At 35.2% G+C, this 17,473-nt stretch overlaps 1 pseudogene; it reads right to left on the reverse strand.

Annotated features, from left to right (window-relative positions):
- Positions 1–4,142: 4,142 nt before the first annotated feature.
- LOC110936003 lies at positions 4,143–5,224 on the reverse strand (annotated as a pseudogene).
- Between the last annotated feature and the right edge of the window lie 12,249 nt (positions 5,225–17,473).

Here is a 17,473-nt window from a genome sequence, read left to right on the forward strand (position 1 = left end):
GGCCGCAACCCCCACTTGGGCTGCCCTTTAATCGGATACGAGTGACACGGCCCAAAGGCTTGTGCGCTCAAGGAATGGTTGTGTGGTTTGGCCCGATTAGCATACGAACACATAAAACACTAAGCACATAATGACATTCAATAATTCACATAACATTTATATAACATATCATGTATTCATTCAATTAATAGCGTTCTCGTTAACACGTATCGTTACACAAAGTAAGTCTAAGGTTCGAGTTGTCACAACTTTCCATTAGCATTACTACTTTTGTTCATATTAGTTAAAGATTATATAAAAATCATGGAACTAGATCATTCATTTACCCTTAAGAAACATGATAATGCATCATGTATGCCCCTTGCAAGATACGGAAAACTATAGCTCGACTGAGGTTTAATGAAAGGTCATTGATGAGCTACCTAGTCCTACTGTTGTGTTACCATCTGCTATTTTTCAAATGGTTACAAGGACTAGCTTCATTTCCTAATATAAGATCAATGTATAGAGATACCCCGCATTTTGTTTAAGGTGATGTAATAGATGTATAATTTGGACATAAAGTTAACATCAATTAGCAGTAATTTGCAACTGGGCAATGAGGATAACAATTGGAACCAGGATTTGTAATGAAATAAAATGGACAATTCACTTTTTGAAAAAATGAAGCAACTAAAATGATGATGTATTCCACTTTTTAAGGAAGACTTTGACTACTCACAAAAGGGATAGTGGTTTCATGCCACTTTTTTGTGAGCTACTGATGTGGCATGTGCCACACACTATACCAAAACCAAATTTCTATCAAATTTAGCAAACCATAAAAAAGCAAGATTTAACAAAACTACAAATGAAATGTGTTTTAAGAACACATATATAGTTAAATATATTCTCCACAACACCATATATCAATTCAAACAATATCTTGAAGTATTTGAAGAAAGGATTCATAACGAGTTCTTCCAACAAAGGATACAAAACAGCTTCGTTAACACTATTAACCGTCCCGTAATCACAAAAACAATCCTCAACAATGCTTGTATATTTATGCGAACCCTACTCCATCAACAAGTTAGAATAAAACAAAATCAGTATCACTATTCAGTAACGCCTATGTAAACTAAACTCAGAATCCATCAACCTAATCCCAACAATCTCCAAACTACAAAAATTCACCCTAAACTAATTCACAAGTCACACAATTGAATAAACTTCTACAAAGATCCTAACCTATCGCACATTTTCTAACAGCATTGAAGTGTAGAATTAGATTACGAAAATCAAATTTCATTGCGACCTAAAATCTAATTCAGAAATCACAGAATTGAATGAACTTCTACACACATAATCTTCAAAGCTACATGTTATCTGAATTGAAGACAATCATACATTTTCAATCAGATAAACAATAGGGGAAACATATATCAGATAATCTTTATATAGCATATATCAGATATCAAAGAACAGAGCACAATTTTCACCCTGAACAACTGAATCCATCGAATAATTAATCAAATCATAGCGAATATTGTTAAATCACACAACAAAATTGAAGAACTCAACTGTTAAATCGGTTCAAATCGAGACTTATCAGAGGTTTTTCATTGTGATTTTGAAATTGAAGGGTTTGGCAAGGGTTTTTGGCACTGATCGTGCGTGTTAATTGGGGGATTATTTTTGGAAGGGGTGGTTATTTTGAGTTTTGACAATAATACCCCTTAGTCTTTTAATTTAAGTTTTCTCCTCATTTAAACCCCCTCTAATCTTAGCCTTTAATTTTAGGATAATCTATGGATGAAAATTGTTCTCAATGTTCTCACAAAAATCTTTGTTCTCAAGATAACCCTCCCATATATATATATATATATATATATATATATATATATATATATATAGATTAAGAAAGAAAGGGTTTTTTGTAAGAAAGGTAAGAAAGAATCTACACCATTAGATTAAGCATATACATGTAAATTTAACAATTTTAAATTAAGAAACTAACATTAATGCACATGCAACTTCTCCCGTCTTTTTTAAACATCAATATCTTTTTATACGTAACTTTTTTAAAAAAATGACCATAATAACGAGCGTTTTTTTATCTTTAATATGAGTACCGTATTGCTATACTTATATAGAGAAAAAATATGTTTCGATCAGATGTTTAGTCCATGATGTTCAGTCTATGTTCATACAGTGGTGTTTTAATTGTATTATGAGTCAAAGCGTGGTGTTTTAAACACATACTAGAAAGCGTGGTGTTTTGTTATATACTGGAATGTAGGTTTTAAAACACCAAGGTATTTTAACATATGGAATCTGAAACATCTACTAGCATGCATGGTGTTTTTGCATGCTGGTTTAAAACACCATGTAAAATAACCATACTATGAACATCATATAAGAACACATTCTTGAAATGAAGGTAGTGTCTTGAGTGGTGTTATATAATTATTGAATGGTGTTATATATGTGCTGAATGATGATTTTGTAGTGTTATTCGTAGTGTTTTTATAGAGATCTTTAAAATGGTGTTAAATACTTATTGAATGGTGTTATATACGTGGTGAATGGTGGTTGCAGTGTTATTCGTAGTATTTTTATAGAGATCTTTTTAAAAAATCATGTTCCTATAAATAAGGTGGCGGTTATGGAAGGTTTTGAAGTAATTGAATCAATGATAAAATTATTTGTTTACCCTTTTGAATTAATTTAGATTGAGGACACATGTCATATGTACAATATTTCTCACACTTCTCACACTTTTAACCTTTTTTACAATCCTTACTCTCTCTCTCTCTCTCTCTATATATATATATATAGGGGAAGGTTCATTGGGGAACACTAAAAAAGTGGGGAACAGCGGGGAACTGGCTCAAACGAACTCCGATTGGACTCATTCCAGCGGCGTTGGAACCGGCTCGTCGAACCCTAACTAAGATCTCTTAACCCTAAACCCTAAATCCTAACTCCTAAACTCTAAACCTTAAAGCTAAAAAAATAAGGCTAAAACCTAAGCTAAACCGTAAAATCTAAACGATAAACCCTAAAAGCTAAACCCTAAAGGGTAAACCTAAAGCTAAACCCTAATGCTAAACCCTAAAAGCTAAACCGTAAAATCTAAACGATAAACCCTAAAAGCTAAACCGTAAAATCAATGGTCAGAATTTGATGATGAAATACAATAGTGTATTTTACGATTTAATGATGTAAATCAAATGCCAGGATTTGTTCACTCAGTTCCCTATATATATATATATATATATATATGGGATGGATCATGAGAAAACTAGTTTAAATTAGAAAACCAAAAAACTAACTAAAAAACCTAATAAACATATCAAAAAGATTTTTTTTTTTACATTTTCTCTTATTAAAAAATCGCTATTTTTTTATATATAATGTTTTTTCCAAAAAATAATTTTTTTATACTACACATGTGCACTAATACGGAAAGTCTAAACCACTTAACCCACCCCCCACCGACACCCCCTAAAAACCTAAACCCCCACCCCCCACCCCCCACCCCCACCCTCCAAAAACCTAAATTCACCCTCCCACCAAAAGCCTAACCCCCACCCCCTAAAAACCTAACCCCCCCTCCCGAAAACCTAAAACTAAACCCTAAACATAAAAAAACCTAACACCCCCCACTCCCACCCCCAAAAACCTAAACCCCCTCCCCCACACCAAAAACCTAATCCTAATTCTAAACCTCCAAAAAACCTAACCCTAAAAGCTAAACATAAAAGCTAATTTTAAGCATGTAATGCACATATGTAGTACACATATAATGCACATGTGCAGTACAAGTTTTTTTTTTTTCAAATTTTTATATATAAAAACGTGATTTTTTTTTTAAAAAACTGTAAAAAAATTTGGTATGTTTTTTAGCTTTTTTAGGCTTTTTTAGTTAGTTTTCTAGTTTTCTCATTTATGTTTAGTTTTCTTATGATCCTCTCCCTATATATATAGTGAAAGTGTAAAATACAAATATTGATTAACATACCAGCATACGCACAGTTGCTTCCTACAAAACTCATGTAGACCAATCATTGTGTTTCCTCTGCTTTTGAGGATTCATTGATCTCGTCACCAGCCTCATTCTGTAACACAAACCAGAAACATTAACCAAACAGCCCCAATATATTTTTAACCATTGGTACTTTAGACATTTCATCAGTAAACGGTTCAGTTAAGCTTTGACAAATGTGAAAGTGTGTATAAAATATTCAAGAACAAAAGCGAAGAAACCAACCGCAATATCATATGTCCATAAAGTGAGGTTGTCATGGATTAGTTGCATGATCAATGTGCTGTCCTTGTATGAATCCTCACCTAATGTATCCAGCTCAGCAATAGCTTCATCAAATGCCTGCGATTGTACACAGGGTTTTAGCTAAACGCATTACCGTATGTGTGATTAAAAGTAACCATTTACATTGGTAAGTACGGTCAGAAGAATTGAGGATCTCATAATAAAACACTGAGAAGTTTAGTGCAAGCCCAAGTCGTATCGTATCGTGAGTAGGAGCCAAGTCAGATAGAGCAATATCCTACAACACAATACCATGGTTACAAGTCAACGTAAGAAATTAAATCCAGATACAACAAAGACCAGTGTATGGAGATGAATAAAAATCACCCACCTGAGCAGATTTGTAAGCTAATAAAGTACTCTCAGCAGCTTCCTTCCTATCAACACCAGTCTTAAACTCAGCTAAGTATCCAAAGTAATCACCCTTCATCTTCAAGTAAAAGATCTTTGCCTCTGAAGATGATGCAGATGGAACCAAATGTGAGCCCAGAAGACCCAAAATACCATCACAAATTTTGCTTAGTTCGGTCTCAGTTGTCGCCCTATAATCCTTAAATAGCTTTACATGATCTTCATTCCCACGGCTCTCTTCCTTCCGATAGAAGATATGACCTCCATGATGCCCTCCTGGCTCCGTTCACGTTCTTGTAAGCCACAGAAAGAAGATTCCTTTCCTCCACGGTCAACTCCTCGGAGTCAACGATCTTCTCCATAAACTCAACCATTTCTTTGTATTGTTCGGCCTGCTCTGCCAGCTTGGCCATGTACACATTGTCCTCACATGAAGCTTCGGTTGATCGTAACGACAACAAGTTATTCCAAAAGCTCCTTGATTTCTGTGGGATCTGCATTCAGAAACATATCACATGTGCATAAAAAGATAGTCATAAATGATTATTAAGTGAAACAAATTACACAATTACCATCAGAAGCCGGAGATAACATGTCGTACGATAGAACCGTCAATTCATGATTTACACCATCTATCATAATTGTACCAGCCGGTAAAGGAGCCTCACTTCAATCCAAAGTTCAACCACAACAAAACTTATTATTCATCTAAACATCAAATTTATACACCAACATTATACACCTTCTTACCCAATTTTCGGCTCGACTTCCTTAACCACATTCCCTTTAGCCGCAGCGAGCTTCTTCAACTCATCAGAACCAACATTATACACCTTCTTACCCCCTGCTCACCTGCTGTTCGTAGAACACCATCAACCAACATATATTCTGCTCTGGGTACTTCGTACCCCAACTCAAACATTAAACCCTCACTTCAAAAGCTCCCTGCACAAACCATTTGTCATTTAACAGTTCTGAAAATCAAGTGTAAAAACCATCAGTCATTTAACACTTCTCAAAAAAAAGAAAGGGGAAACGAAAATCATAACATACTTGAAGATTAAACCAGAAATCTGAGATTTTAAAATGAATGCTTGATTCCCTTATGAAATTAGAACGTGGATGGATGCGAGATGAACTGCAGACACAAGACAATAGGGATTAAGGTTCTAGTTCGACAGAAATGACTACCAAATCCTAAACAACAAAATCCGAAAATTTTAACTTACTTGAAAGGCAGATCTGAGATAGAAACGTGGATGATTGATTCTGTGATGGTAACAAAACAAACGTGGATTATTGATTCGGTTAGGGTTTCTTCTAATGTGTGTGCTTCTAGTTCTTCGCGTGCGGGGGAAGAGACCGGATGGGGAATATTGGAGATGTGGAGGAGGCTAGGGTTTGAGAGAATAGTGGGTTTGAATTTTGGAAAGGGGAGAGAAGTAGGTTTTGTTCGGGATTTGAAAAGTTGGGGGCTTTTGAAATTTGAAAACCCGCCCAAGTTATTTCAGGGTTTTGAAAGCCCGTCCAAGTTATTTTAAGGGGTGTTGAAAGATTCAACATTCATGCATTGAGCAATTGTACAATGTGCTTGAAATGTTTGTACAATGACAAAATTCCATTCTTGCCCTTCCTATATGCTTATTAAAGTAGTATAGATATATAGACATAATATATATATATATATGTGTATATATGTATATATATATATATGTATATATGTACATATATACGAATATACATATATATATGTACATATATATATATATATATGTATATATGTACATATATACGTATATACATATAGAGTAAGGTTAACATACAAAAAGCCTTATCATACATCACGTAGGAGACAATTGTAACCGTTGGATCAGGGGTATAATTACGCATGGGACCACATAAATCACGCATGGGACCACATAATCACGCGTGGGACCACATAATCACGCATGAGACTATAATCACGCACGTTCTATGATAATAACACACGTTATATATTTTGTCATGTATGTTAAGCGTTGAAGTACATTATACTTTCTCTATACATATATATATATATATGTATATATATATATATATGTATATACGTATATACATATATATATAAATATACATATATATATATATACATATATATATATATACATATATAGATATGTACATACGTATATATGTATATACATATATATATATATGTACATATATATATATGTATATACGTATATACGTATATACATATATATATATGTACATATATATATGTATATACATATAGGATAGGAGTTGGCCAGAAAGTCCAAATTTCCTAAAAAGTGTAAAAAGTCATGAAACACCGTAATGTCAACCATAAAACACACCAAAAACCCACAAATAATATGATGAAGATTACTAAAACATCAGGTATGTGGGTTTTGTGTTGTGTTTTAGATGTTAAGACTCTGATTGTGGAATCACAAATATTATTGTGTTTTATGTCGTTTACCATTGTGTGTTTTATATTCATAGTTCTAGGATGGTGTGTTTGAAGTTTTTATGGACTATTAGAGTTTGAATATGGTGTTTTAGTAATATTCATTCTATTATTTGTGAGTTTTAGGTGTGTTTTATGCCTGAAATTATTGTGTTTTATGACTTTTTACACTTTTTAGGAAAAACACACTTTCCGTAGGATCCCCACTCATACATATATATATGTACATATACATATATATGTATATACGTATATACGTATATATGTACATATATACATATAGGATAATGCTCCATAGGAAACCTTAGATTTTTAAAAAACTTTGAAAACCCATCACATGGTCTAGAATTGTCCACGTGTCCCAGCCATCTCCATCATTTCTTTTGCTTTTAAGGGCACATTTGTAAATTTAACAACAACATTTATTACACCCTTTATATTCCCAATGTGTGTCTCTCTCTCCATCTTTCAAATACATTTGAAAATTAAGATGACAGATCTTCTCTCTCTCTCTCTCTCTCTCTCATCATTATCTTTTTTTCCCACCACACCACCACTGCCATCCCCCAACCCCCAACCCATATATTCAGATGTGGAACTGAATATATTCAACCCAAATGGCTATACTTTATTCCTTGAAGAACCATGTGGGTCCGTAGCATCCTCAAAAATGGCACCAGATCTGAATGTTGCCATCATCAACTACTGCTCAAAGGTCATCGATGTTGACGAGCTCTTGAGATCGTATCAATCTGAACCCGAATGTTCTCCATCCAAAGATTATATTTGGGAGAATGATCTCCATCCGAATGTTGAACTCAAATCATTTACAAAGGTTTAATTGTTTGTTTTTTGATTTAAAATTTGTTTGGATTAATTTTGGGGGTTTTTTTATGTGCGAGGGTAATATTGTTAGATGATTGAAATTTTGAGCTTGGGGACTATGTGGATGTTAAAGTCATGGAAAAATGCTTTTGGATGCGTTGGGAAAGTTTATTATGTTAAGATTATGATTAATTATTTTTCAATACCATCGATTATTGTTTCAAAAAAAAAAATAACGTTTATAGGTAATAAATTTCAATACTATTGATTTTAGTTTGGTTGGTTTTCATTCTCCTGGTGTTTATAAATTTTGATTCATGGATTACTTGTTTTGGTTTCAAACTCGTTTGATTTTGATCCATGTATTAGTTATTTTTGTGTTAAAAAAATGTGTTTGTTGGTTTGAGGATTTTGATCTGAACAGTAACTGTTTTTTTCTTGGTTTGGTTGCCTTGTTTGGTGCTTTTTGATCTGAATAGTAACTGTTTTTTGTTGGTTAGGTTGCTTTGTTTTGGGCTTTTGATCTGAATAGTAACTGTTTTTGTGCGTTATAGTACAGAAACAGACCCATAACATGTGTTAATCCCCTGTTAGAATGATATATAACGTGTGTTGCTTTACAGAAACAGAACTATAAAGATATTCAATCGTGGTTTCGTCAAACGTGGATCAGATAATCAAGGATCATGACCATGTTTATATTGCAGCACAACACAACTAACACGTGTTATAGTTTGAACTTCTCGGACATGCATGTGTTACATGTGACATGAAACCCATGTACAACGTAACACGTGTTACGTGTGACATGAAAACACATTTTTATAACTTCCCTGGCATACGCACACCCACATGTTTACAAACCGTTTCAAGACCGACCCAAACAATAAAGCAAGGGTAGCCGCTGAAAAGATAAGGCAGCAACGGTAGCCGCTGAAAAGCTAAGGCAGATTTTCAAAGGAAGCTCCGCCATTTTCTTAGTGCTATGTATTTTCTTTTACTAGTAATATGTAATGTGAGACTCTTATTTTGTTTTGTCTAGTACATGATGTTAAAACGGTATGGACTTAACACATTCTGGTAGTCTTAACACACGTTATCAAAGAGGCTTAACACACGTTATATCAGGTATACTATGTTATTAAGTTACTATTGGAGTTTATGCATCCATTCTGGAAGTCTTAACACACGTTATAATAGAGGCTTAACACACGTTATACAATATTAACTTGTATGTTCCATATTAACTTGTACGCATATTAACTTGCACGCATATTAACTTGCAAACCACTTTCATATACATGAATACAAGTCGGGTTATAATGGATGCTTACATGTTATCATATGTATACAAGTGGGGTTACAACAAGATTACGATATTAACTAAGCTCCCCATTAAACTCATCGCCCCCGTCGACTGTTTTCACCCTTGTCACATGTTAAGCAATTACATGTTCCGAACAGACAAATTGTAACACATGTTAGATCAGTATATACACATCATGGTGTTTTGTAAACCACTAGCTTATACATGAATACAATATTATATATTCCAAAATTACCGGTACATGTGTTACCATAAATGGCTCGTTTCATATTACACGTTACATCATGGTGTTCTGTTACAGCATGAACCACCAACACATGCAATAAATGAACGAAGACATCTTTCCCAAAGGATGTGACTTATTCAATGTCCCCGCATTAACGTCGCCTACATCCATCCAGCTTGTCAATTCAATATCTTTTATGGATCTGTTTCTGTAAATCAACACACATTATATATCATTCTAACAGGTGCTTAACACATGTTATGGGTCTGTCTCTGTAAATCAAGCAACCCAACAAAAAAAAAACAATTATTGTTAAGATCAAAAGCCCCAAACCAACAAAAAAACCCGTTCAAAATCTCATCCTAAAGTTTTGGATTTATTTAAATCCATCAAGCTTGTCAATTGAATATCTTTATGGGTTTGTTTCTATAAATTAACACACGTTATATAAGATTCTAACAGGGGGCTTAACACATGTTATGGGCCTGAGTCTGTGAATCAAGCAACCAAAAAAAAAAAAAAAACACTTACTGTTCAGATCATAAACCCAAACAAGCAACCCAAACCAACATAAGAACAGCTACTGTTAAGATCAAAAGCCTCTAACAAGCAACCAAACCAACAAAAAAAACTCGTTCAAAATTTCATCCTAAAGTTTTTGATTTATTTAAAATACATGAACATTAACCATGGATACCCCATTAACCATTACTAAAACACTTTCAGCACATAAAAACATATTAATAACCATTTCAACAAAAAATCAAGTGTGAAATGATATTTCAAGAACACTTACCGGATCCATACCCGTCCGATGAACACGAAGAAGGGTCTTCAAACCTTCTTCTCTCACACACACTTGAACATTCAAATCTCTCTCTCTCTAAAAAAATAAAGATTATAGATGAACATGATGAAGATTGTTGTTTCTCTCTCTAAAACATCAACTTTCTCTCTCTAAAAACATTTATCTTGTCATCGTTCTCTCTCTAAAGGTTATTGTTTCTCTAATCAACAACACCTGAACACGAAGAAGGGTCTTCAAACCGTCCGGATAAGCTTTTATGGTTGTGGCTATGGTTGTCTTCAAGATCAGTGAAGAAGAAATGGGAAAGAGAAAGAGGAAAGAGAAAGAGGTAAGAGAAAGAGAAGCTTTTATGGTGATTTGATGTTTTGTGTTTTCAAAGTCAATAAAGTTGTTTTTTCATTACCCATATTGCCCTTAATTTGTACTATATGGACTATTATATTGTTTTTAAAGGCAAGAATTCTCTAAACAAATGAAGGCCATTGATCTATTTAGATCTATTTAAATCAATGGATGAGATTGGGTTTCCATGGTTTTCTAAAAAAGATAGGGTTTTTCATATAACCCACCCCTATACATATATATATATATATATATGTACATATATAAATATATATATATATATATGTATATATATATATAGGGAGGGGCTCATGCGAGAACCACCCTTATTGTGAGAACCTTGAGAACCAATGTGAACACAACCTAAAATAGCAAAAAAAAAACCTAAAAAAAACCTAAAAAAACCTAACCCCCCCAAAAACCTAAACCCCCCCACCCCCCCCCCCCCCCAAAAAAAACCTAACCCCCCCCCCAAAAAAAAAACCTAACCCCCCCCCCCCAAGCTAAAAAACCTAAACCCCCCCCCCCAAGCTAAATGCTAAAAAAAACCTAAAAAAAACCTAACACCACCCCCCCCCCCAAAAAAAAACCTAAACCCCCCTCCCCCACCCCCCAAAAACCTAACCCCCCCCCACCCCCCCAAGCTAAAATGCTAAAAACTAAACCCCCAAAAAACCTAAAAAAATCTAAAAAAAATTCTAAGAAAATCAAAAAAAAAATCTAAAAATTTTTTTTTTGAATTTTTTAATTTTTTTATGTTAAAATCGCTACTTTTAGAAGTCAAAAAAAAAATTTTTTTTTTTGAAAAAAAAAATTAAAAAATTTTTTTTTTTGCTTCGAAAAGTAGCGATTTTTTTATAAAAAATATTAAAAAATTCAAAAAAAATTTTTTTGTGTGATTTTTAGCTATTTTTAGGCATTTTTGGTGTGTTCACATTGGTTCTCGCGGTTCTCACAATAAGAGGTGGTTCTCGCATGATCTTCTCCCTATATATATATATATGTATATACGTATATATGTACATATATATGTATATATAGATATATGTATACAGGAAGGTTAACATACTTCACGGCTTATCATACTTCACGTAGAGACAATGGTAACCGTTGGATCAGGGGTATAATCACGCATGGAACATATAATCACGCATGAGACGACATAATCACGCATGGGACCACATAATCACGCATGGGATCCAAAATCACGCACGTTATTTTGGTCAAAAAAATAATTACGCATGTTATATATTTCGTGAAGTACATTAATGTACGTTAAGGCGTGAAGTACATTATACTTTCTCTCTCTCTCTCTATATATATATATATGTATATATAGACATATGTATACATATATATACATATATATACATATATATATATATACATATATAGACATATATACGTATATACATATATATATATATATGTATATACGTATATATGTCTATATATATGTATATACCTATATATGTATATATGCATATATACATATATAGGTATATACATATATATAGACATATATACGTATATAGACATATATACGTATATAGACATATATACGTATATATAGACATATATACGTATATACATATATACATATATATATATATACATATATAGGTATATACATATATATAGACATATATACGTATATACATATATACATATATATATATATATATATATACATATAGGATAAGGATCATGTGAGAAGTGATAGGCTAGTTGAGAAACTTGAGAAGCATTCTGGACCACACATTTTTCTAAGCCTTTCGTAATATACACATATGTATAGTTTAAAATTGACTATATACACATGTGTATAACTCAATATACATATATGTATATAGTCAATTTTAAACTATACATATGTGTATATTACGAAAGGCTTAGAAAAATGTGTGGTCCAGAATGCTTCTCAAGTTTCTCATATAGGGTGGACTTCTCTTAGGATCCCTACCCTATACATATATATATATATATATGTATATATATATAAAGTTTTAGTTGTTAAAAAAAGAATTTTACCATTCAACCATAATAATTACAAATCCCAACCCTTTTCACCCGTTATACTCTTCGCGAGAAACTGAAGTTTCGTCGTATAACGCCCCGGGAGACAATGTGGGGTGCCGCGATAGGGCGCCATGATTGGCCAGCAGGACTATGGATGGTCGAAATAGAAGAAATTGAAAGATATTTGTAAAAATTAAAGGGATTTACGAAGTCTTCTGCCGTAACAGTGAAGACAAGGGTTTTTTCAGATCCGAAGATGTCGGGGTACGGGCGGCCAAAGGCAGATGTTTGGTACGATGTTCCGGCACGTAAATGACAACGGGAGGCACATCCTGAAGTGGCTAACAACAAGGTAATAACAAAATTTTTCGTTACGAATCTTCCTCCTAAGTGTTCATCTGACGATTTGAAGAATGTTTTTAGAAGGTATGGGGAATATGAGGGGTCGTATATTGCGAGAAAACAGGATAGATGGAGGTAGAGGTTTGGATTCATATCTTTTATGAATGTTAGGGATGGGAGATGTTTGGAAGGGGAGATGGGAAATGTTTGGATGGGCTCATACAAGTTGTTTATAGCTCTCGCTAGGTTTGTAGATGGATAGAAGATGCAGGGAAAAAATGATCACGATGTAATAGGCAAGTCGAAAGCGAATGATTCTCATGCAAATCCTAATGTAGGGGGAGCATTTGTTTGTGTCAATGATCAAGTTCGGATCGATGCTTCGGTAGGGGGGACAGGTGGGAGGTCTTATCTTGATACGGTGTTGAACAGGCAACATGGGGGGGAGAAGGTCGATGTGATTAATATCAATTATAATGTTGAAGGTTTTAATCATTGGCATGGAGTGTCACTAATAGGCAAGGTTGTGGATTTTTAGACTCTAACTGGTTTGAATGTGTTGTTGAGGGATATAGGGTGGAGTACGGTTAGGATCAAATACATCTGTGGTTTCACAATTCTGTTGGTTTTCAAGACGATGGAGGAGTGTAAGCGGTTTTTAAACGACAATGGGTTATGGAAGACATTATTTCAGGATTTGCAGAGGTGGAATGGAAGCCTGAAAGTTACTGATGAAAGGATTGCATGGTTACAAGTGCACGGGGTGCCCGTTCAATTGGCTCTTGATCAAGTGTACGAAGTGATAGGGAGACGTTATGGAACGGTAGTGCAACCAGCTAAGACGACGGATGACGACTGCAATTTTACGTATGCTTACCTTAGTGTCTTGTGTAACTCGCATATTAGAATTTGTGATCGTGTTGACTTGATGTGGAGGGGTACTTCTTTCCATGTTTGAGTTGACGGGGAATGGTTCCAGAGTGTATTGAGGTATTTGATGAGCTTAGCATGGAAGACGAAGATTTCCTTAACACTTTTGTCACTCGAGAGGAATCGGAGAAGAAACAAGCTGAGGATGGACCGGTTGTTGATCTGGTGGTTGATTTGGAAATAGGAGAGATACAGACGGATGCTATAGTCAGTAATAATATGGAATATGTGGATGTTAATTCACTGAATACCAATTCAGAGCCGTCAAATTATGTGGATAATCATAGGGGTGTCAGTGTTGGGAATTCTGTTAGTAGGAACAATTTTAGAAGAAAGTCGGGGTCGAAGCAAAAAGGAGGTTCAAACAGGTCTACCGAGAGACCAAAGAAAAGAGCCAGCGAAGACAACGATATATTCAGATTGGATAAGTCAATTTGTATTTTGGCTGATAGTCATGTTCACTCGGGTGGGGAGGAAAAGGAATCCGATAGTCCGGTCGGGTTTTGTACGCCAGATTTGAATCAGAAATTTGGAGATGGGAATTTATCAGGAGGTGACGTAACAAACAATGAAGAGAGTGGGGGGTCAAGAAGTTTCATTGGAGTTAAACGATTGTGATGAGATTAACAAAGAAGTTTCGACAATAGTGGAGCTGGGTAGGAAGTTGAGTGCTGATAATTTAGATGCGTTTATACCGAAGCTTCAAGAGGTGGTGCGGAAGGAAGGATTTGAAGTGGGTGGACAATGAATGTGTTATCGATGAACATTCTGGGTTTCGGTGTTCCGGGGAAAGCGGATTGGGTGAGGCAGTTACGAATTCAACAAGAGGTGAGTTTGGTTATGATACAAGAAACTCAATGTTCGGGTCTTTCTTCTGGTGAAGTGGAGCGCTTTTGGGGTCAAGGGGTGTTTCAGTTTGAGTCAATTGATGCGGTAGGGAGATCCGGTGGGCTGTTAACCATATGGGATCTGAGGGTATTCTCTAGTGTGGAGGTGGAAAAGTTTGATAGATGTTTGTTGGTTTCGGGTTCAGTTAAAGGTAATAGAGGTTTGAGCAATTTTCTGAATATATATGCTCCGCAGAATACGGTGGCTAAACGATGGGCGGAGATTTCTGGTATTATTGGAGTTGGGGAAGGTTTTCGGACTGTGGCCGGTGATTTCAATTCAATTAGAGAAGAATTGGAAAGGCATAATTCTGTATTTAACGGCTGTGGAGTTTAATGCTTTTATTGATCATGTGAACTTGCACGAATACACATTGAAAGGTAAGCATTTCACTTTTATGGCGGGCAACAAGATGGTTCGTATTGATAGAGTTTTTGTTAACTGGAATTTTCTTATGGAGTGGCCGAATGCCAAATATATAGCGTTGAATCGTGGTAAATCAGACCATTGTCCATTGGTTATTAAGATCGCTTCTAGGAATTTTGGTCCAAAACCATTTCGATTTTTTAACTCTTGGCTGGGTAGAGATGGTTTCGATGAATTGGTTAAGAATACGCTCGAGGACGATGATTTTGTGGGGTTAGCGGACGAAAGATTAATGCAGTAATTCAGGAAGCTTCGTAAAGTGATTTGTGATTGGAATGTCAAAAGATTAGATAACGAGTTTGAGGAAAAAGAGTTTTAGAGAACGAGCTTCATTTGTTGGAAGTGGCTATGGAAGATAGAGACTTATCAGAGGCCGAATCATGGGTGTTGGAAGAGTCCAAGAAGCGCATTAAAGAACTTGAAGATTTTCATCAAAGGGACCTTAGACAAAAATCCCGTATTAATTGGGCGGCGTATGGTGATGATAATACTAAATTTTTTCATGGGTGTATTAATAAGAGAAGGGTGGTGAATATTGTTCCTGGTTTGATGGTGGAAGGAGTGTGGGAGACAAAACCAAACATTATTAAAAGAGAGGTGGTTCGATTTTATCGTGATAAATTTAGAGAAAGTATGCCGTCTTGACCGGTTTTGTCATGTTATAGGTTGAGTAAGTTGTCTGATGAGGATGCGGATGGTCTCATTTGATGCTTTAGTGTTAAGGAGGTGAAAGATGCGGTGTTCGAATGTGGAGTTGACAAGGCTCCGGGGCCAGAGGGATTTAATTTTAACTTTATTAAGTCCTTTTGGCAGTTTTTTGAGGCGGATTTGTTGAGATTATGCAGCATTTTCATCAAAAGGGGACGTTTAGTACGGGTGTGGGTTCGTCTTTTATAACGCTGAAACCAAAGTTGGGGGATCCTACGGAGCTTGGGGATTTTAGACCTATTAATCTTATTGGAATTATTAGTAAGGTGGTTTCTAAAGTTTTGGCGAATAGATTAAAGATGGTAATGGGTAAGATTGTTTCGGAATCTCAGACGGCGTTTTTGATAGGTCAGTATATTCTTGACGGCCCGCTTATGGTTAATGAGGTCTTGTCGTGGGCTAGAAAACGTGAAAAAAACTGTTCTTGTTCAAGATTGATTTTTGACAAGGCATATGATAATGTGAATTGGGAGTTTTTGTTATTGATCATCGAACACATGGTTTTGGCTAGATCTTCAGTATTAGTGAATGGGTCTCCCACATTTGAGTTTGAATGTCAGAAAGGGATTCGACAAGGTGATCCTATATCTCTTTTTCTGTTTATCTTTGTTAGAAAGGGATTCGACAAGGTGATCCTATATCTCCTTTTTCTGTTTATCTTAGTGATGGAGGCGTTTTCAGGTTTGGTTAAAAAGGCAGGTAGTATTGGGATGTTTGACGGGTGCGGATGCCTAAAGATGGGTTGGTGTTGTCGCATTTATTATACGCCAATGATGCTATGTTAATGGGGGAATGATCAAACTTCAATTTTTCTAACATGAAAAGAATTCTTCAGATTTTTTATTTATGCTCTGGCTTAATGATTAATCTAAACAAGTCGGTTTTGTTTGGTGTGGGTGTTAGTAGTGAGGAGGTTAAAAGGGTTGTCGAGTTCCTTAGTTGTAAAGATGGAGATATTCCGTTTTTATACTTGGGAATTAAAGTTGGGGCTAATATGAATCGAATTTCTAATTGGGACCCGTTTGTGAACACTTTTAGAAGACGGTTCACACAATGGAAAGCCAATACCTTGTCTATTGGAGGTGGTCTTACTTTCGTTAAGTCAGTTCTTAATAGTTTGCCCACATATTACTTCTTGCTATTTAAGGCGCCGGTTAAAGTGGTGGACATATTGGAAGGCCTAATGAGATGCTTCTTATGGGGAGGTTCGAACAAAGTTAAAAAGATGAATTGGGTTTCGTGGGAAGTGGTTACCAAAACGATAAATGAAGGTGGATTGGGAGTGACTAAATTATAATTGGTTATAAGGCGTTGTTATTAAAATGGTTGTGACGATATCAAAATGAACAACAAGCTTTATGGAGGAGGGTTATAGAGGCGATTCATGGTTCTAGCCGAAGGCTGGGACCGATGCCTTTTAATAAATCTATCACAGGGGTTTCAAAGAATTGTGTGTCATTTTGGAACAGATGTAAGGTGGAAGGGGTTGACGTTTT

Source organism: Helianthus annuus, chromosome 4 (assembly GCF_002127325.2).
Source record: "Helianthus annuus cultivar XRQ/B chromosome 4, HanXRQr2.0-SUNRISE, whole genome shotgun sequence".
Classification (NCBI taxonomy): Eukaryota; Viridiplantae; Streptophyta; class Magnoliopsida; order Asterales; family Asteraceae; genus Helianthus; species Helianthus annuus.